This window comes from Lissotriton vulgaris, chromosome 5 (genome assembly GCF_964263255.1).
Source record: "Lissotriton vulgaris chromosome 5, aLisVul1.2, whole genome shotgun sequence".
NCBI classification, from domain to species: domain Eukaryota; kingdom Metazoa; phylum Chordata; class Amphibia; order Caudata; family Salamandridae; genus Lissotriton; species Lissotriton vulgaris.
The window spans coordinates 1896345187-1896364238 of record NC_141693.1 but is presented as its reverse complement, the minus strand read 5'-3'; positions in this window follow the sequence as shown (position 1 = coordinate 1896364238).

Below are 19052 nucleotides of genomic sequence, written 5' to 3'. Positions count from 1 at the left end.
GTTTTTCGCTCAATGGGCTAAATGTTATATGCTTTAACCCGCCGACTCCGCGTAGCCTCACATGTTCAGTTTGAAGTGGGTCACGATCGTGACTGGTAACTCTAAGCTCGCTCTGGCTGCGCTATTACTGTTATGTGGGTCACTCTGGCTGCGTTATGGTTGACATGTGGGTCGCTGAGGGAGGGGTATTTACAACCAGCACCCTAGTGGTGTATCTCTTCTAGATTGAATAACCCTTTTCATGCAGTTTGTAATAGTAGCGCTAAGCATGTATGACACTTGTTGCTCAGTCTCGAGTATAGGTGTAGTATACATGAGATGCTTCATGGCATAACAGCATAAGGAACACTACAACTTTGTATTTGTTTCTTTCATTTTGCAGATATAATAGTTTTATTACAAATCAAGGGGCACACTCACGTTTGGAGTATTTAGGGTCCCAGTTTGATAACGGAGTGGCCGGTATGCAATGCTTTGCTGCTCCTGGGTAAATATTCCTCACACTACCACTTGGCATATACCTTCATAGTATACCTCTGGCCAGCCTAAGTCTACATGTTTTTAAACCTTGTATCTGTTCTCCATTTACAGCACGTTATAGAGCTGAGTGTCCAAAAAGAGTGAAGTGGCAGCACTTGAGTGCAGCCCTGATGAAACTGCTCTACGTTATACAGCAGTGAAACATGTCGGCACTGTAGGTAATGGTATGCATGACTAGCTACCAGCCTTTTTAATACCCAATAGCACGCAATCACCACCCTACGAATAAAAGTGGATAAGGGATTGGTGTGTTGTGTGTGGTTTTAGGCACTCTATCATTATGTTTGTGTGTGTTTGTCACTAGCAGAGTTTTCTGCACTTCACTGCAGCACTTTATATGTTGTTTGTTTTGGACACGTCTTCTTTTCTATCACCTTTATTTTCCCGAGGAGCAAGTGACCACCGATGATGAGACAGGGGCCTGTCTGGAAATTGCATACCAGTTACCCCGCTTGGTGGTGTTTCCGTGAGGGGTCACTTGCTTCTCGCACATTTTTTCCTCTATTTAAAGTAATGTCCAATGTGTGTTGTGGACGGTTGTGAACAACTAAGAGTGAGGTCACTCTGAGATCTTCGCTCTGTTTGGTTGTTGTGGAGAACAGATATTTTTAACAAGGCAGAGCACAGTGCATTATCTCATTATTATGTGGATAAGAGATTAGTGGGGAGTGGGATATATTTGACCCCCCATATGTCACTGATAGATTTGCTCGCCAGTTGGATTGGGTCTCATTGTATATTATTGACTGTGAGTGGAGGGCGACCCTTTCCGTATTCCCTCTAAGCTCCATTATTGTTTGAATATATTGGAATATACCAAGGCAGTTTGTGGAAAAAGTGCCATTAATTGCTCAAAGGTGTCCTTTAAGAGCATTTCCAGACCTACCCCAGTCAAAGTGCCCAAATCATTACCTCCACAGTGCACAATTAACAGGTCAGGTTTTGGCAAATGCATAAAGGTTTTCACCAATGGTATCAATTGGTGACATTTTAATCCTCTTTGGCCCAACCACTTAATTTCCACATCTTGTAAATTGAGGTTAGGTAAATTTCTGTTCTCAGCATACCTTTGAGCCCAGTAGATGTAACTATGTCCAACAATCCAGACATTAAACATGGTGAGAGAAGGTTGTGCTGCAGTCAGATGAAGTGTGGTAATGAAAGGGCAGTTGAAACAGTAAGAGTTTGTAAAGAAAAAAAACTGTGGATTTCCAGTGCTAATGATTCATTAGCAGTGATTGGTGCATTTCCAGAAAGTTAGGGTGCATGGATGTGTTCTTTGAAAGATGTAATTTGAATGGTCAAGGAAAAAACATTTAATGAACGATTGCACTGGATACGCAGGTGCACTGAGAGTTCAGAGTTCAATTGAAACATTGTTGTGTGAATTTGCAAACATAAGAGGTCTTCCAGGAGGTGGTTGCTATGGAAAAAAGGCAGAGAGGGCAGAGGGGGGAAGGGTTTTGATTTGAAAAAAGTGAGGGAAGAGTTATGATTGGCTAATATGAGAGATATGTGTAATGAATATCTGTATTTCTGTGCTTTCAATAGCTGCAGCCTCTGGAGTGCATCCTGTTTGATCTGCTCAAGACAATTTGGTGTATTTCTGAGACTGTTTTGAAACTCAAAAAGTATTTGCTAAGGTGAGAAAAGATTTATTTAATTTAGAAAGAGAATAGTATGATTTAAGGAGAAAATGATGAAGAAAGCTGTGTTTTAAATAGATTTTGTTTCTTTGAGAAATTGTAATTGCATATTCGGTTTAGCATTCTGGCATGCAGTAACACAAGTTATTGTTGTACATGGAGCCCATTCCATGGTTTCTCATGTAAGCTGAAACAGATATGTTGTGTTTAAAAACGATTTTTTCAAATCAATTACATTTCTGGATATGTACTGCTAGAGCTTCATAGGTTGTTTTGGGTCATATTTATAAGGCATTTGAGTGTCTATGATGTTATTTTTCCCTTTTTCAATGGAAAGCGTTCCTCATGGGGCAAGTTTGTTGTAAATACGCTCCCACCTGTGCTTTGCAAATTTAGATTTTGATTATGGGAGTTACATAGCCATGTTAATAATGTCCCAAAAATGGTGCAAGGGCATTCAATAAAACGCTTTCATGTGTCTCAAGGACATTTTCAGTAATTTCTTCTTGAATGCAGGTATACAATTGATTTATATGCTGTGTTTAAAAACGATTTTTTCAAATCAATTACATTTCTGGATATGTACTGCTAGAGCTTCATAGGTTGTTTTGGGTCATATTTATAAGGCATTTGAGTGTCTATGATGTTATTTTTCCCTTTTTCAATGGAAAGCGTTCCTCATGGGGCAAGTTTGTTGTAAATACGCTCCCACCTGTGCTTGGCAAATTTAGATTTTGATTATGGGAGTTACATAGCCATGTTAATAATGTCCCAAAAATGGTGCAAGGGCATTCAATAAAACGCTTTCATGTGTCTCAAGGACATTTTCAGTCATTTCCTCTTGAATGCAGGTATACAATTGATTTATATGCTGTGTTTCAAAACGTTTTTTTGAAATCAATTACATTTCTGAATATGTACTGCTAGAGCTTCATAGGTTGTTTGGGTCATATTTATAAGGCATTTGAGTGTCTATGATGTTATTTTTCCCTTTTTAAATGGAAAGCGTTCTTCATGGGGCAAGTTTGTTGTAAATACGCTCCCACCTGTGCTTGGCAAATTTAGATTTTGATTATGGGAGTTACATAGCCATGTTAATAATGTCCCAAAAATGGTGCAAGGGCATTCAATAAAACGCTTTCATGTGTCTCAAGGACATTTTCAGTCATTTCCTCTTGAATGCAGCTATACAATTGATTTATATGCTGTGTTTAAAAACGATTTTTTGAAATCAATTACATTTGTAGATATGTACTGCTAGAGCTTCATAGGTTGTTTTGGGTCATATTTATAAGGCATTTGAGTGTCTATGATGTCATCTGCAACCGTGTGTTGGCCTCACCTCAAACAAACAAAACAGGTGATGGACCGAATGTGGATCAATGACACCCATTTACCCCAGTCCAAAGATCTGGGCCCAAACAAACCTCTAGATAGGCCACACTTTATCGTCAACCTGAATAAATCATTTAAAATGTTAGGGAGAGATTTATGATTGTTGTATGCCTGTTTTATACCACTGTGTGTCATTTTTGTGACGCAGTGGTGGTGCCAAAGATTTGCTATGTTATATAATAAGTAGGGTGTTAAGTTTATGATGACTGTTATTCATTTACTGTTTGGTAATAGTGGTTAATAACAGTTTTTTATTATATTTTTCCACAGATTCAACTGCACATCATTTCTAAATTGAAAAAATGCCAACTAAAAATCGTATTACAAAGGCGAGAAAACGTCAAAGACAGCAAGATCATGTATTATTGCAGCAGTCCTCTATCCAAAATACTCGTGAAATCACCAAGAAAGCTCCGGGTAAGAGCACGAAATCATTCATAAGAAATATTTGTTGTAAAAAAAGTATTTCTCCCAAAAATGTTTTAGTCCAGAAAAAGAAAAGCAATTTAAATGGAAAGGAAAGACCCATCAAAAATCTTACTGGTAGAGGAAGAGATAACTCTGTGCATGATAGTAGAAGGAAACAACAGTTTAGGGACATTCGAAAACGAATGTTCCGCAACAGAATAATAGTTAATTTATTAAAAAATATTAAAAAAGGCCAACAGAAAGTGGCATTTTATAAGAAGAAGAAAAATGTAGAGAAAATTATTGATCATGCTTTTGAAATTAAGCGAAAGTTGTTTATTTTGATAATCAATAGAATTAGGAAACTAAACAAGGTAATTTCTGATTTCAAATCAAATAGTAGATGGAAGAGAGTAGTAAATCGTAGTAACTTTTGTGAAGTTTTTTCCGGAGAATGGATGCATAGTTCAAGTTGTGAGGCATTTTTTAATGAGGAGAGTTATTTTCAGGATAATGATTTGGTGTTTGCAGCTGACACCAGTGGTCGAGCTTATGAAGTGAAGGATGGTTGTCCAGTTGAAAAAGAAAAACTTGTGACAACAGAGACAGACGAGGTGTTAGGTAATGAGGTTTTAGGAAGACGTCCTAAGCGTCCTGTGTACACCTGGAAGTGTAGTTCTATTTGCAGTGTGCGACAGGATTCCATCAATTTGCTTTGTGATTTTGTACGGACATTTAATAAGAAAAGTTTGAAGCAGAAAATGAAGTTGTTGCAAGAATTAGATCCTTGCAGAGTGAGAGAAGCGACAGGTTTGCATGGTCATTCACTGGCTTGTCTTTCCAGGAGAGTATGCCAGAGTGTTTTTCATCATTTCAGGATGCTAGCAGTGCATCATAATAAAGTCAGGAAAATAGTGAGAATGTTGTATCATGCTAAGAGTCCAGCAATTATGCTTAAACAATTATGTGCTGCTCTTTTGCATGGTTCTGAAATAGATGTCAAGAATATTTGTGAAGAAATTGAGTTTTGTTACTTTGGAAATAAAGATGAGAATGTTCAAATTGACCCAGAAGTAGAGGGTAATGTTGAAGATAATGTACAGGTTTCTAGTACAGATAAATTTCAGAAGGAAATTGCCACGTTTCAGATGAAATCAAGTGAGAGGCCTAATTTCACTTGTGTGTGTTGTCGACGCACTTATTATAAGAATCAAACTAAGTTAGTGAATTTATATGCAAAAAGTGAAAGGGAAAATAATAGTGAATGGAAGGATTTTGCCACATACTTGATGGTAGAAAATTGTTTTGATTTGGGATCGGATCAACGTGTGTGTACTTATTGTTGTAACAAATTAAACCAAAACCAGATGCCTGCTAGGGCGGTTCATAATAATCTGGAATTGGTTGTGGTTCCTTCTGAATTGAAGGATTTAAATACTTATGAATCTATTTTGATTCAAAGTATCCATCCCTTTCAGGCAATTGTAAGAATGGAGCCAAAGACAGGGAAGTTGCCTCCATCAGATTTACAGAGAGGATTAAAGGGAAGAGTTGTTTATTTGCCTCTAGATTTGAACAAAAACATTAACACAATTGGAGTAGAAAAAGTGGAAGAGGAACCTCTGGTTATCTTGGTTAATGGGGTTCCGACAAAGAATAAGAAAATATGGCAAGATTTAGTGGATGTTAGGAAAGTCAAAAATGCAACATTGTATTTGAAGAAAAATAATAAGTACTATATAAATGTATATGTTGCAGAAGAGGAAGTAAGTGATGAAGAGGATAGCGATTTGTGTGCTGGCCAAATTGAGAAAGTAGAGGCCTCTAAAAGTGAAGAAATATATGAACATTATAGTGTTCATCCTTTGCATTCCAAGGAAGTCATGGGGAATGCAATTGAGTTGTTTCAAATGAAACAAGCCAAAGGGAGTCCCATTAGTGTTTGGGAGGAAAGTTTGGAAGCTCAGTGTTTCCCACAGCTATTTCCAACAGGTCAAGGAGGAAGATATGATGAGCGGCCTCATCAAATTCCTGCATCTGAATACCGGACTTTACGATTGTATGCAGAAGATCCAAGGTTTCGTCAATGCATTCCCTATTTGTTTCATCTCTTGTTTGAAAGCGATCTGTCTGGACTGTCATATGCAGTGAACCACATCTTAAAAAGTGGTATACAGATGCGAAACATCTCGGCAAGTGACTTTATGCATAAAGTCAATGTCCAGGACAGTATTTTGGATTCTCACCTAATTAATCTCATGGCGTGTCAGCGTGGTACTAATGAGTACTGGTATCGTCGTCATGGTGTATGCTGAGGAACTTAGGAACTCCAACATGGTTCCTTACTCTGAGCTGTGCCGAGTATGGCTGGGAAGACTTACTTGAATTTCTACGAGAGGCAAATGGAAATATTGAAAACATTGAATTCAAGACACCAGGAGAACTGTGTTCTTTGGATCCAGTGAATGTATGCAGGTACTTCAATCATAGATTTGAAGCAATGATGTCTTTCATCACAAATAAGAAGAATCCACCTCTTGGAGAGGTGTTGGATTTCTTCTGGAGAAAGGAGTACCAAGCAAGAGGTGCTCCTCATATACATATGTTGCTGTGGATCAAGGATGCACCTAAATTTGGAACTGATCCGGATGACTTAGTGATGAACTTCATAGAACAGTATTCTACGTGTGCTGTTCCAAACGCAACGGAGAAGAAAAGCCTAAGAGAACAAGTTCTACGTTTCCAAAGCCATCGTTGTGGAAAGTACTGTCGTCGTAAATTCAGAAACAAGGACAAGTTCTACACCAAATGTCGTTTCAACTTTCCACGACCGGTGATTTCTAAAGGAAGAGTGAACAGTTTGATGTCTTCGCTGCGACATAATGTCACGAGGAAATCACCCAAAAATACATACAGTTTGAAAAGGAACGAAGAGTCCAAGTACATCAACGACTACAACCCAGTGATTTTGTCCATGTGGAATGCTAACATGGATATACAGTTTGTGGCTGACAACTGTATGGCTGTGGCTCGGTATGTGACATCTTACATCACCAAAAAAGAAAAGACAGAACTGAAGGATATGTGGGAGGACATTTCCCATGAAAAGAGCCTCAGCAAGAAGTTGTACAGTTTCAGTCTGAAGATGTTGTTGCATCGAGAAATTGGAGCTTATGAATGTTCTGACCGGTTGTCTTCAGCAAGTCTCTATGCCAAATCCAGGACTATCGTTTGGGAGAGTCTTGGTCTTGCTGCAACGCGAAATTGAGTTCTAAAACCTGTCCGGGAAATTGAGTATTTGGCAGAAAAGGAACCAAACAGTACCGACATTTTGAAGACCAACATGTTGGATACATATTATCCAAATCGAAGCAGTCACCTTGAGAATGTTTGTCTATATGAGGTTCTACAAAATTATATATTCAAGAGGAACATCAAAGAAGATATTGAGAAAGGAGTGTATGCTGTAATTGGAAGTGAGGGATGTCTGGTCAAGCAAAGAAAATGCCAATTAGTAAACCATCGAAAATTGAGTGGCGAATCTCCAGAGTTTTTCTATTTAGCACTTTTGCAACTTTTCAAACCTTGGCGTGCAGAAGAGGAACTGCTTGGAGATTTCCTCTGTTACGAAGACTCTTTCACTGCTGCTAAGGAGACCATAGAATGTCCTGCTTTTCCCAAATATCAAGAAATGCTAACTTTGGAAATTGAGCAGGAAGCAACGATTGCAGCCGAGATTGCCAGAGACAGTTCTCAGGACAGTCAGAGTTCTGTTTCATTGAGTCAAGATCCACTTGGAGGACCTATTATCGAAAATGAAGCTGCCACTGCTATGAATGAAGTGGAAAGAGCCATGGCACATGCTCAGGAGGATTCAGTTAACTTAGAAGACTTGGAAAAACAACTCAACGTTGAGCAGAGGAAAATATATGATGAAGTTACCAAGCAAATTGAGCATGGATTAAGTCATGAGAAGAAAGAGTGCTCATGTACATCGTTGAAGCCTGTCCGACTGTACGTGAGTGGAGAAGCGGGAACTGGAAAAAGTTTCCTCATTAAAGCAATTTCTTGTTATTTGCAGGAAAGGACTGAGTCATCGCTGTCTTGTGTTGTCACCGCTCCAACTGGACTGGCAGCACATAACATTAAAGGAATTACTTTGCATCGTCTACTGATGCTGCCAGTGGAGCATGACAACAAATTACAATACCACAAGTTATCTGGGGATGCTTGTTGTGAAGTTTCAAGAGTCTTGAGGAAAATGAAACTTCTTATCATTGACGAAGTAAGCATGGTTTCCAATGCCATGCTTGCATTTGTGCATTTGAGAATGCAAGAAGTTCTTAAAACTGAGTATGATGTGTTATTTGGTGGCAAACACATCATTGTTTTCGGAGATCTTCTGCAGCTGACACCAGTAAAAGGTCAACCTGTGTTCAAAATACTCACGCATGAAGATACCAGGAAGTGCCTAGGGAGCATTGGCAATGTCAATATATGGTTAAACTTCAATTATGCTGAACTGCATGAAAATATGCGTCAGGCGAAGGATGAAGATTACAAGAATATTCTACAAGATATTAGAATTGGAAAAGTGACCGAGCATGGAAAAGAAGCTTTAAATGCACGATTACTTTCAAATTTATATCCCGAACAAGACATTGTGCCTGAGAATATTTTTCAGAAAATTACTGAGAAGAAATCCGGAATATGTTTGATGCCAACTCTTGCAGAATGTGCCATCTTCAACAACAAAATGTTGAATTTAGAAAAGCAAGAGATTGTGAAACTTGAAGCTTTTGACAAAATAGAGCATATGGGATCAACAATTATTTTGTCAGAGAATTTGAAATCAAAATTGGATTCATTAGAGAAGACTATATCTAAAACAGCGGGTTTTGAAAAGACTTTAAATGTGTGTTTAAATTGCCGAATCATTTTGAGAAGGAATTTACATGTTGAAAGAGGTCTGGTAAATGGATCAATGGGTAATGTTGTTGATTTTGAGAAATACAGAAATAGAGATGGAATAGAATTTTTAAAAATTAAATTTGATGGCATTGAGGAAGTACAGCTAATTGGTCGTTGTTCTGCTAGGTTTTTGCTTGTTAAAGACTTATATGTTCGCCGTAAACAGTTTCCTGTTTGCTTGGCATATGCGGTGACAATCCATAAATCGCAAGGTTTAAGTGTAGATAGTGCATTGGTGAATATTGGCAGTTCTGTGTTCAAGGAGGGTATGGCATATGTGGCATTGTCACGAGTTACAACTTTATCGGGATTGTACTTGATTGACTGTGATGTCACAAACGTTTGTGCGGATCTTGATTGTGTTAAGGAATACAATAGGTTAAGAAGAGAGTATGCGCCACATTTGCCTCAATATCCTTTGTTTGAGAAACGTGTGGTAGGCCGGAAACGAAGAAATATCAGTAATAGTAGGGAGGTTGTAGCAAAAAGACCAAAAGTCAATGAACCGAAAATTGTTAGCAGAAAGAAAGTGGATTCTGTTGAAGATGTTGTCGGTTTTCAATTTGAAAACAGTTCTGGTGTCAACTGCTATGCAAATGTAGTGGTTAATGTTCTCTTTTCACTAGAGAGTTTAAAAGAACAGATTCTGTTGAATTCAGAACAAATTTTATGCTGTTTGTTGAATTCTGTTTTCGAGAAATGTAGCACTGATCGAAGAAAAGTAGAAAGTGTGTCTGAAGTTCGTTATCTGTTAGATGAATGTTCAGGTCAAACAGACTTCTCTGAAAATAATCAGCAAGATTGTCAGGAGTTTTTAATGTATATGCTTGATGTATTGCAAGATGAGGGTGTAGATGTTGATCACCTGTTTGGGCTTTCTTATCAATGGCAGCATGACTGCGAGAACTGTATGGTATCAAGTACTACTAGTGTAGACTCAGAAAGATTTATATATTTAACTTTGCCAGACAGTAAATCAGTCTCCTTTAATAAGCTAGTAAATGCAGCGGATCACAACATGGAGTGTAGCCAATGTAAATCTGAAATGATGTCAACATTATTTATACGTAGATATGGCCAGTATGTCATTTTAATGATCCAACGATGTAGGCCTGATGGATCAAAATTGTCAACTTTAATAAAAAAATCTGTGGCTTCTCAGCTGTCAATATCAGGAAGGACTTTTGTAACTGTAGCAATTATCTATCACGATGGTCCTTCAACAACATCAGGACATTACACAGCTTATTTAAAGTCTCGAAACGGCTGGTCATTCTGCAATGATTCTGTTGTAACTTTCAAAAAAAATTGCCGTTTGACCTTAAAAATTCTTACCTGGTGTTTTTAAAACCAAAATTTTAAAGAAAGAATCTCGGGATTTCCTCTGAGGAATTGCAAAAGGTTCATCAAGTAGAGGGAATGTAAGTCTGCAATGCTGTCTAGATTATTGGTCCAAAACTTTTAATTATAATGTCAATTTAAAAATCCAACTATATAAACCTGATGCAAGTAAGTCTGCTTCATAGTAAGCAGTATCAGTGTCATAGGAAAAGGAGAACATGAGTGAGAAAGAAGGGTAAGATATTAGTAGTCCAGGATTGTGAAAATAATCTTAAATGTTTTCTTTTTGAAAGTTGCGAAAATAGAAAATGACGGGATTTGATTGGAAGAATTACAAGAGTTGTGAATCGCTGCAACATGATTTGGCCAAGTGGAAACATGTGGTAGAATGTGAGAAGTCTTTTCTTGTATGTAACATATTTTTCAAAACGATGGAGGTTTTCTTTCAGAAAGTGGCGGGCTGAAAATATTTATAGCACAACAGAGTGGACGCTGTTCATAGGACATCCTTCGACGTCATTGAAAGTAAGTTAATTTTAAGGAGTTTTGAATTCAGATTTCTTAGGTTGAATGGGTTTTTTAAACACAATCATTTTGATTGTGTTTTTTTTTCCCCGCTGTTACATGATGAATACCTTCAAGTCACTGATTTAAGTGAAATTTGATACATTCTGAGAACAGCAAAAATAAACCATTTAACATGTATAATTAATGTTCTGCTTTTTGTACTTATGATATACATTTAGAAATGTGAGGTAGATATGGAGAAACTGAGTCTTCTGTAAGTGTCAAAGTTAATGCTTACAGTGCAGTAATTCTGGGTACTGTTTTCTTAAAAAAAACTGAATATGCCTCACCTCAAAGAAACCTCTTGAAAGGACACATCTTATTTGCATCCTGAAACAATCATTTACAATGTTAGACACAATTTTATGATGGCTTTACATCTCTTTTGCGCTGCTATTGCATCACTATTGTGAGACATCAGCAATGCAAAAGAAGCACCATGTTCCAAAATAGGCCTCACTTCATCAGCATGAAGATACTGTTTGTTTAAAATAAATATCTTTAGGATTGTGTAGGGGACGTAGAGAAGCAGAGGCTTCTGTAAATGTCAAAGTTGTTGAAAAACTGTTTCTTCTTGAACCTTTTCCCTTCTTTTTTCTAATTTTTAAATACATGTTTTAATATTTTTGGAAATGTTTGTTCTCTCTTTTACAGATTGAAAGTATGGAAAAATATTTTTAAAAGTTAACAAGAATTATAAGGCAAATGTTTTCTACTCTTTTTACCCGCAATGCACTGCTGATGATGTCACTGACCATGTCATGAATGATGTAATAAGAGGACATGACTTACTTCATTGGTAGGCCTTCACATGTATTATCTCCTCTGTATTCTTCAACAAGCGTAAAATTGATATGCAACCCTGAGTAGGCCTCACCTTAAACAAACCTCAGGAGAGACCACACCTTATCGTCATCCTGAATTAATTATTTAAAATGTTAGGGACAGATTTATGATATATGTATGCCTGTTTTGCGCCACTGTGCGTCAGTTTTGTGACACAGTAGCGGTGCAAAAGATATGTTATGAGGCGTTGAAATTACAAATTGATGCATTTAGGCAAATGTGTCATGCTGTTTTAAAACCGTGCCACATGAAACCGATGCAGCACTGATGAAAAAGATGCACCATGTTGCAAGACAGGCCTCACAAGGAGTCATATGTATCAAGCTAATTACAATGCTTTGGCGACATATTTCTGCTGATAAAAAAAGCAAAACTTTTATTGCCTATGTTGATGATATGGCTCTATGTTATTTACATTTCTTTGCTGTTTCAATTAATCTTTTTCAGTTATTTCTTCTTTTCTGTTTTCTATTTTTTCTCTGTTATTCCACATGTTTTAATCTTATTTTGAACATTCACTCACATTCTCCAAGAAACTCTTCTTTGTTATTGTTCTACTCCCTTTTTTTTCATTCACTTCCTTATCCATTTTGTTTTTCGCAATTATACCCTCTTCCATCTTTTCTTCGTTAAATAGATCTATTAAACAGTATCTCTGGTTTACTCCCTATAGCTGTCTTTCTTTTAACATTACTCTCTGTTTACTTCCCTTATACTAACTCTTCTTTTTTTAAAAAAAAAATGTTTTGGTTCGCTTCTAGTTCGCGAACCGGGCAGCTAACTGGAAAGCGAACCAAAAGAAATAGAGCTTGCCAGAGTGCTAAACATTCTAGCAATTTTATTTGAAAGGGGAGGTAGTTCTGAAAAGAACTTTTTTTTAATGTTTTTGTTGTTTTATTTATTTATTTATTTTTTCGAAACATTTTTTGATTTTTTTGTATTTTTGCACAGTTTTATATTTTTTTTTTGTTTTTGATGGAGGGGAAACAACAAAAAACAGGCATTGAAAAAGGCTCAACAGGAGCAAAAAAAAAATTACTGTTTGGGTGGGTTAGGGCAATTGTGATTCTCGTAAGCAATGTTCATTAAGTTTACGCTCATGTTCCCACATGAAAGCAATGCCCCACAATACAAGCAGGTTAGTTTCATGTGTTTGAAGTTCTTTTGAATGTTTGGCACGGTTTCCTGTGCCTCTCCTCCAGTCAGAGAGATATGCAAGGTTGACTTGGCCACAGGAGTTGTTGGGGGATTATCCTGCAGGTCACGCAACTCTGCACGGCTGTAGTTGAGTGGATGCCACCTGGTCATATGGCGATGCATGGTATAGTTTCCCATGCTATACTTTTTTTCAGTGCCTCTTGATAGCCTTTTTTTACAGATAAGGCAGGTGGCATATTTTGCATTGACTTTCTTCTCCCCTCGAGGGATTGAAAAAAACTGCCAGATAAAACTAGTTTTCCGACGGGAAACACGGGGCAACTCCTGTGAGAACTCTTGTTCTTCTCTCTCCTCTTCTTCAAGTTCATCCTCTTCCTCCTCCTCTGTGTTGGCGATGAACCGAGATGATGGTCCTCTCTTCTCATGAGGAGGTGGAGGTGGTGGTGGGGGTGCACCAGCTGAAGCAAGTACAGAAGCCATTGCTCAATTATAGGTAAATGGTCTTTCTCTCACCAAGATGAAAGTCAGAGTGAGGAAAGAAGGAGGGGTTTTCATCATTTGGGAAAAGCAAAAGTTCTAAACCAATGAAAAGTGTTAATTTTAGATCACATGACCTAGTATTACATCATTAGGAAACCAAAAGTGAAATGAACCAATGAAAAGTTTTATAAACAAGTCACATGACCTGTTCCGCTCACGTTACGCGGTGCGCGCCGCGTCTCGGATCGCTTCCGGTTCGCGGTCCGGAGCACTTCTGGGAGCGCTAACGCGGCGCGTCATAAGACGCATTACGCGACAAAGTGATACGTCGCGCTTCCGCAAAACGTCACAGTTGCGCAAACGAAACGTTTACCGGTTCGCGGACTAGGTCGCGGCATCAAGATGAGCTAACGGAAAGCTTCCCAGTTCGCGAACCGAAAGCGAAGCAAAAAAATATTTTTAAAAAAATTATTAATAAACATCTAAAATATATTTTTGGATTTAAAGAAGAATACATTTTACAGCTTCAGATGTTAGCTTTTAAAAAACCAATCAAATTCACTGAAAAAAACCATAGGTTATAGACCATATATAGTTAGGAATTAGCATTTACAAAACCTTGAAAATTCACTGAAAAAACCATAGGTTATAGACCATATATAGTTAGGAATTCGCATTTACAAAACCTTATTTTACTCACACAAAACCATTGAAATTCCATATATAGTTAGTTGCACTAACTATATATCGCGCACCCGCAATCCACTGCTGATGATGTCACATATTACATCATTCATGACATGGTCAGTGACATCACTGATGACATCACTGATGACATCTCAAATGACATCACTGATGACATCTCAAATGACATCACTGATGACATCTCATTTGACATTACTGATCACATCACTGATGATATCATTCATGTGATAATACGATGAACCTCTTCAGACTCTAATATAACCTTAGATACAATCAGTGTAAACAGACACTCACAGACTGTCACTCATCCATGGAGTTACTCACACACCTAGTCAGTCATGCAAAGAATCAATCACACCTCCATTTCCTCAACTATACAGTTATACAAACTTTACTTATTCAAACATATACTAACACATATTTACTCTCTTATACAATCCCTGATACAAGTTCACAATGATCCATACAGCCACTCACACATTCACTGGCTCTTATGCACAGTTATTTATATATGTCAACTCTCACATGTACTGTGTTTTACATATGTACTTACTTTGACATGTAGCACTGAGATATCCATTCACTCACCAATACACTCATGCACACAGTCAACCGCCCATACAGCTGTTTCCACATGCACTTTTGAAACCATACATCTAGTGAATCAACTGCTCACACATCTATGCACAGAGTCATACACCTCCCAGCCACCCACACACACACTCAGTCTCCCATACAAATACTTGGGCAACCAATCAATAACCCATATAGTTACTCATATAGCTACTTATCAACACATGCAACAGTTTACAGAACAACAGACATAATGATGCACAAATTAAGACAGTTTAGTCACTAACCCATGCACTCAGTGAGACACATTTAATCACTCAGTCATACAGTCAGTCATGCACCTACTAAATCCTTCATCCAGACACTTATACATCCACTCATTCTTCAAGATGTAAGACATATTTTAACTTTACAGAAACATACAGTCACTGGATGTTGTCATCAGTGATGTCATCAGTGATGTCATTTGAGATGTCATCAGTGATGTCATCAGTGATGTCACTGACCATGTCATGAATGATGTAATATGTGACATCATCAGCAGTGGATTGCGGGTGCGCGATATATAGTTAGTGCAACTAACTATATATGGAATTTCAATGGTTTTGTGTGAGTAAAATAAGGTTTTGTAAATGCGAATTCCTAACTATATATGGTCTATAACCTATGGTTTTTTCAGTGAATATATATATATATATATAACAACAACTTGGCTCGTATCTGGTTGACCCCTGGCGCTTCTCCTATCGGTGAGAGTTCCTCGGCAGAGCCCCGCCGAATTTAATTATTCACTCCTCCTTATTCAGGAAATGAACACGCACTAGTCAGGATCTCAATTCCCAATTTCTTTTATTTATCCAAAGTTCTCAAGATCGATTTAATTACCAACGCGTTTCGCCGCCAACTGACGGCTTGATCACGGTCAATGTTAGATCAATCCACTAACTTCCTTTAAGGAGTGGTTAAACAAAGCCACATGATTGTTATGTGACTTCCTGTCATTACAACTTGGAATTATGGGCTTCGTAGTTCCTTACATATGTGCACGCATTATATTTACAAACACCTTGATTGCTACTCATATATACATTTTTAAACATCATTTAACACCATGCTAATAGGGTATTTTTGCAAATCCTGTCTCTTTAACCCTGATACATGTCCTCAATGTTTATACATTTATTCAAACATTGCCCGATTACCGGGTTCATCATAGTAGTATATGACGCCCTCTAGTGGGCCTATTCACCGCTGATCTTAAATTAACGCCCTCCAGTGGGCATGAATTACTACCATTCTGATCACAAATGTCAACTGTGTTTACCCAATTTTGAGTAGTTCTAATTTTTACTGTTGTGTTTGTCTGTTGCCCATATATTTGTGTGTCATATTACGGAAGAAAAAAAGTTTTTATATATATATATACAATTTCTGAGTCCTTTTTCCCAATCTAATTGTTCCACAGTTCGGTATTTAATTTGTTCCTCTTAGTTATTTACAGTTATTTACAGGTGTACATAGAGTTCTTCGCTCTGGTTCAGACCGTCTAGATGTAAAGTTCTGAAGTTCAATATTTGACGTGACTCTCTGCATCTTAATTTTCACTCTCTGTCCCCCCTCTCTCATGTGGGACAATGGTTTCCAACGCATAGAATTTCAAAAGTTTCCAGTCCCCATTGTGTGCAGCCTCCATATGTTTTGCTATAGCGTTTCCTCTGTCTTTATTCGCTGTTGCTCTTATGTGTTCTAAAATTCGCAATTTTATTTCTTTTTTTGTGCTGCCGATATATTTTAATGCACGAGTGCGTGTTCATTTCCTGAATAAGGAGGAGTGAATAAATATATATACATATATATATATATATATTACCTACTGGCGGTCGCCAGTAGGTAGTTATGGTTAGGACCAAGTTTCCATAGGAAATCCACAACATTCTATTTGGAATAACTTTAGCGCCGGTGGACAAATCTTCATGAATTTCTCCAAGAAAATGGCCAGCTTGGTTCCGCTCCTTCCCTTAAAGTTTTGGGGTGCTTCGTCAAGTGGGGGCTGTGAAAAAAGGGGGGTCCCAAAACGTGTTTTCCCCATGCAATTTTCCATAGGGACCTTTAGCCAGGGCCACAGCCCGAACGGCTGAACGGAATTACACGAAATTTGGCAGAGAGGTAGAGTTCTGTTCGCAGATTATGCTTCTTGTTAAATGCTGTAAATCCGTTCAGTAGTTTCTGAGAAAATTTCAAGTAAAATCATAGCGATATCTAGAGTCGGAGTTCAGTACGCGTACTGAAATCTGTTCAATTACGAGCGCGAGCTGAATGCTGATTGGCTGTCAACACTCAAAACCAGGAAGTGTTGGTGGCCATCTTGTGCCACACTAGAACAGAGTCAACAGAAAACAGTAAAACAAAGTTGAGAAATAAGGGAAGGGGGTAGGGTAGAGACATTCTGACCCTCTAGGCTTGCTTAGGGGGTCGTATATGGATGCTTAGGCTCTATTTTTTTTTTTTTTTTTTTTTTTAAATGACGGCGTATGCGTATGTAAATACCTACAATTATGAGCAGGAGCTGCATGCTGATTGGCTGTCAATACTCCAAACCAGGAAGTGTTGGCAGCCATGTTGTTTGTCGGATGAGCAGAGTCGCAAGAAAACAGTAAAACAAAGTTGAGAAATAAGGAAAGGGGCAGGGTAGAAACATTCTGAGCCTATAGTCTTGGTCAGGGGGTGGTACATGGATCTTTAGGCTCAATTTTTATTTATTTTTTTAAATAAAAAAAGGCGGGGTACTCGTGCAGTACTTGTACGCGGTGGAAAAGGTGAAAAAAAAGTATAAGTCCGTTTTATTCATTAGGTCCCGGGGGGGGTAAATTACGGGGGCAATTTTTATTCATTACGTCCCAGGGGGGTAAATTACGGGGACAATTTTTCTGCATAATGGGGGCTTGTAAGGTGCCCAGAGCACTGGGGAAGGGCACTCCTCTGGTTTTATTTTGAAGTATGCGGGGGGGTTACGGTCCTACTCACCGCACTCTCAGCAAGCGGCACCCCGTGGTCTTTTTAAAAATAATATATGTTTTGAGCTCTCTCTCTTTCTCCCCGTACACATCGCGGGGAACGCCACCTTTCTGGGGCAGTGATATGTAAAATGACCTTCCAGCTCCGGGTATCTGCATTGTCTGGAGTTTTTTATTAATGTTGGGAGGGTGGGCTTGATAATACGTCCTTGTTAATTCTCATAGAAGCCTATGTTCTGGTGCTAACATGGAGTTCTATGGGAAATAACAAGGCCGTATTATGAAGCTCATTATCGCCGTTTTATCAGCAGTTTCTTGCCAATAAAACTGCGATAATTTTAACACTGGTCCTTGATAATATGCATCTAAGTTTACTGGTCAAAAAAAAGAGCAATGGTCCAAATGTCAACAAAAGGTGATACAGTATTGTTGCATTTATTGGCAGGAAACTGCTGATAAAGCGGATATAATGGGCTTGATAATGTGTACTTGTGAATAACCATAGCAGCCTAGGTTAGGATCAGAACCTGGGCTGCTATGGGAAGTTACAAGGGGCTATTATCAAGCACATTATCGCTGCTTTATTGTCAGTTTCCTGTCGATAAAAGCGGCGATAATGTATCACCTTTTCTATGTAAAGCTTTCCTTTTTTTGGTGTAGCAGTTGTACTCTCTGCGCATGCTCAGCGTCGTTTCGAAGTTCACGTTTTTTTCTTCAAGCTCAACAAGCAAATCTTTATATTAGTTAGTAAATCTGTTGCTTTCTTTTTCCGGTTCATGTCATTCATTCCGTGCTGTACTTTTGTACAGTATTAATAGTCATATTTTTTATATATTTATTTGAAAGGTAGTGCCGAGGCACCAAACGTTGATTACGTACTCCGTCCACCGCCATTTTAGTAGTTTCTCACCGTTGTATTTATTATATCAGTTAGTTAGAACTCAGTAGTTTTCAATCCTAGTCTTGAATATCTTATTATAGTATTTCAACATTATTTTTATTGTGGACCATCATACCCCTCCCCCACAAAATAAAAGAAGCATGTCGTTTTTTAAAATTAACTTTAATTAAACAATAAATATAAATGAAACTTAATTAACTTTTATGAAACAATAAATATAAACAAAACTCAATTATAACTATATTAGAATTGGCAAAATAAGTTAAACAATGTTATAAAGAAATTGTGGAATGGATTCCAAAAGGTGTCCGATTGGTAATCTGCAAAAAAAAAAACGAAAATTAGAGTTTAGAATTATGTAGATGTGAGTAAATGAGCTGAAGCATTACAAGTTGTGGTAACAGTTTTACGTGTGCAGTGTGACTCATATATTCCTGTTCTGTTATAGTGCCGCGTTCAAGTGGTGTCTATATGGAAGTGCCTATTGCGTTACTGACGCCCGTTATG